A 4,159-nucleotide genomic window follows, 5' to 3' on the forward strand; every position below is an offset into this window, starting at 1 on the left:
TTTATTGATGACTAAGAGATAACAAAGCAGAAAATAATAAACTGATATGCATGCATGGACCATTAACCTAGTAATATTTTTTGTGTCCATTTGATATTTAGTCCAACAACACAAAGCTTGATAAATCATACACCAACAAAATTTAGAATTGAAACAAGGGATCGAGTATCATTTTCGAAATTGAACTTTTTTTTTTCTAAAAAAAAGAAGTTATTTCCTTAATGCTAAGAGTACAATTTAGTCTTGAATTTTAATAATGATAATTTCTTAAACAAAAGTGATTAACGATAATTAAAATAATATGAAAAAAATATTTTAGATCAATTATTTTTTCTCAACCAGGACAAGTAAAATGGATAGGAGGGAGTAGCTCCCCAATTTCTACCTGAGTAATTGAAGAAAAAAAATATATTTTTGCTTACACCTTTACACTATGCTCGGATGGTTATGTATCATATTAATATTATATTATGTTGCATTGCATGATTTTAATGAAAATAATATTTGAATATATTGTATTGTTTTTTGTTGTTATATAATGTTACACATTAATAATTTGTATGATTAAATTATAATAAGAGAAAAGACATAAAGCCATTATTGAATTTGAGTTGTTTGTTTTCGAATTCAAGTTTCTGTTATTCCTTGGTTGATTGTTTATTCAATTATCCTTTTTTTTTCTGCTCTTCTCATCTCTTATTTCTAATCTATCTTACTTTTGTGTTGTTTAATTCCGCATTTGATTTTAATTGGTTTCATCTCCAATTGGCATCCTTATCAAAAAAGGTAGTCAAGAATAAAATAAAATAATTTAATAAAAGTAAAGACAAATTAAAATGAGAAGTAAATATGAAGGTAACAACGCAATCACACCAAATTAATCGTTACGCAATCAATACGGTACGATAAAATTTAAGTAACAATCAAAATAAATATAGTACTCCATCTGTTTAAAAAAGAATTGTCTCTTTCCTTTTTTGGTAACATTTTAATTTCAGATTTTCACCTGACATGTTTAAGGCCAGAAGATTAAAGGGCAATTTAGTACATTTGACATAACTTTGATTTAGGACCACAAGATTCAAAAGTCTTCTTTGTTTTGTAAATTCCGTATCAAGTCAAATTAGGTCACTCTTTTTAAAACTAAAATGGAGGGAGTAATATTTAAAGTAACCATTAATATAACGGAGAAGGGCCTAAAATACCCTTAAACTATTGGAATTGGTACAAAAATACCCTTCGTTGACCTTTTGGTTCTATAATACCCTTGACGTCAATCTTTACGGCCCTATAATGCCCTTACTACAGATGACTGTGTTAGCAAATATAATTAGAGTTTTCATTTAATATGTGGCACCCTGTGATTCGTTAGAAATTTGATTAAATGTTAACCCAAATTTGGATCCATTTATTAATCCCTACCCGCCCCAACTAGAAAAGAGGCAAAACTCAAATACCAGGTTCATTTTCTCTTTCCTTCTGTAATGGAGAATTCTTCATGGACATAGCTACATTATGTTTTCCTAATTCTCAATTTTTTTACGTAGAAGACATTTTATTAAAAGGCATGCTCCTTGATCTGATGGCTTTTTAGATATTTGAGAAATCAATTTAAGGAGAAAATTGATTCCCCTTTGCAGAGAACTTGCAGAATATGTTTTAATTTTTTCAAAAACTTTTCATTATTGTGTACTTAATTTTCTTGAGAAACCTCTTTCTTAACATCCATTCCACCAAAAATCAACATTTGTAAAGTATCTTAGCTCAGGATTAGTTCTCGATTCCTCACCATATATACCCGATAGAAAGCTCCGCACAACATTTCTTCTACCGACAAAAACACAAGGGAAAATGGGGCTTCTAGATGGAGCGGGTAGGGATTTATACGAGGATCCGGGTATGTGTTGAGATTTATTTTATTTAGGTTAATTAAATTTCTAACAAATCACATGATGCCACCTATTAAATGAAAACTCTAATTACATTTGTTAATGGGACTGTTTGTATTATAGGGCCGTAAAGATTGATGTCAAAGGTATTAACACACATCTTTTTTTTTTTCCTAATTACTAATTAATAAAAAACATGAAGAGGTTGCTATTCTCTGTCTTTTTCCCAGGATCTTGTAAGAGAGAGTATCTAGCATCACTTCTCTCTATTTTTCCTCATTCACATAAAAAATCAAAGCAGTACTATGCTTCCTGCAACGTTTTATTGCATAGCAACTTGCATGTTGTTTTGTGGTTTCATAGTATCATCGTATCATCAAACACACAACCTTAATATTCTTCCTAACCAAGTTTCATCTTCAAGCAATTTCTTGTTTGGGACAGCCTCTTCTTCTTACCAGGTACTTCCTACACTTGTTTTCTTTTTTGGGTCTGAATTCTTGTTCTGAGTACAACTTTTTTTGTCGGCAGTATGAAGGAGCTATTGTAAGTGATGGAAAAGGTCTCAACAATTGGGACGTTTTTACTCACGAAGCTGGTGAGCTTTTTTAACGGCATAATATATAAATATGTCATTTAAATTGATCTTATTTTATCTTTATGCTCTCCAATTTTTGGGTATGTGCAAATTGAACAAGTTAGACACACATAATACACTTAAATCACCATATAGGACACAAATTGTCAAGTAGGATACTGCGTAGGACGTATTTCTCTATTTGTTCAATTTTATGATTTTTTAATTAATGAATATCAATTTCTGTAAGAAAATTTGCAAGAATTTTAGTCCATTTTAAAAAAAAAAAATAGTATTCATTTTGGTTATTGTTGTTTCAGGTCATATTAAGGATGGAAGCAATGGTGATGTTGCAGTTGATCACTACAATCGTTATTTGGTAAATCTAATTTATCATTTGAAGTTTCCCTTTTTATGTAGTTTCTGCAAACATTGTTGTTTATTGGAAACAGGGAATTATATATATTGTTCATTTAACTCTTTTTTTCTTTATTTTTGAACAAATCCAATAGAGGTAAGAAAAAGAACACGTGGATATTTAATTCGCTACAGAGTAGGCAAATAATTGTTTGCTCAATAATATGTAGGAGTAGGACATACTTGTTGTAATTATTAAGAAAAATATTTTTGTCCAGAAAATTTGGTCAGAATGATATTTTATTTATGTTATTTAATATTTTAAAACATTTTTATCCTTTTAACTTTAATACCTTTTAACTAAAAAATGAAAAAAAGATCAGTTTATTTTAAAATAAAAAAAATATTATAATTTTTTTTAATTTTCTAGCCTAATTTTCTGGCCATTTAGACCATCTTTTTTTTTTTTAAGTTTCATACCTAAATTATCATTTATTAATCTGAGAAACACACGTCTCTCTTTTATTACACTATCTACATGGTGTGTACTACACTCTCTCTTTTATTAAAAAATATCATCATATCATACTTCATATGGATAAAATATCTCACTTTGATAAAAAATTAAATAAATTATTACCATTAGTTAAAGTTAAAGATTAAAATATTACTATTCAAAAAAAATAATTATAAAAGAAACTGTAAAACTTTCAAAAAAAAAATCTCATTTTGTGTTAGATATATACATATGTTTTTAGGAAAATATGTTTTACTTGCCATAGAACTTTTTTAAAAATAAAAGAGAGTGTGTAGTACACAATGAAGTTTTTTCCTCATTTTGTGTTAGATATATATGTATGTTTTAAGAAGTATTTTTTACTTGTCAAAAGACTTTTTTAATAAAAGAGAGAGTGTAGTACACACACCACGAAGAGAATGTTATAAAAGATACACACTCAATAGTTCAGATATGAAACTGAAAAAGAAAAATAATTTAGATGTGTTTTTCACACTTATCTCTATTAATTATAATATATATTTTTATTAGCACCCCTAGCAAATCTCTTAATTTCTATTATATTTATTATATATATCTTCTTACTTTAGAAGTGGTGGTTCCTCAACTACCACCAAACCAATCAAAAATTGCCACGTGGCGCTAATTAATATTTCTTTCTTTTATATAATTTTTTCTATTTCTACTTTCTATTTCTTTCTATTAATATTTCTTTCTTTTATATAATATTTTCTATTTCTACTTTCTATTTCTTTCTATTACCACACCAATCAAAAATTGCCACGTGGCGCTAATTAATATTTCTTTCTTTTATATAAT

At 27.9% G+C, this 4,159-nt stretch overlaps 1 pseudogene; it reads left to right on the forward strand.

Annotated features, from left to right (window-relative positions):
* The first annotated feature begins 2,194 nt into the window (after window positions 1-2,194).
* Window positions 2,195-4,159, forward strand: part of LOC125846829 (beta-glucosidase 18-like) — a 16,206-nt pseudogene continuing 14,241 nt past the window's right edge.

Source organism: Solanum stenotomum, chromosome 12 (assembly GCF_019186545.1).
Source record: "Solanum stenotomum isolate F172 chromosome 12, ASM1918654v1, whole genome shotgun sequence".
Classification (NCBI taxonomy): domain Eukaryota; kingdom Viridiplantae; phylum Streptophyta; class Magnoliopsida; order Solanales; family Solanaceae; genus Solanum; species Solanum stenotomum.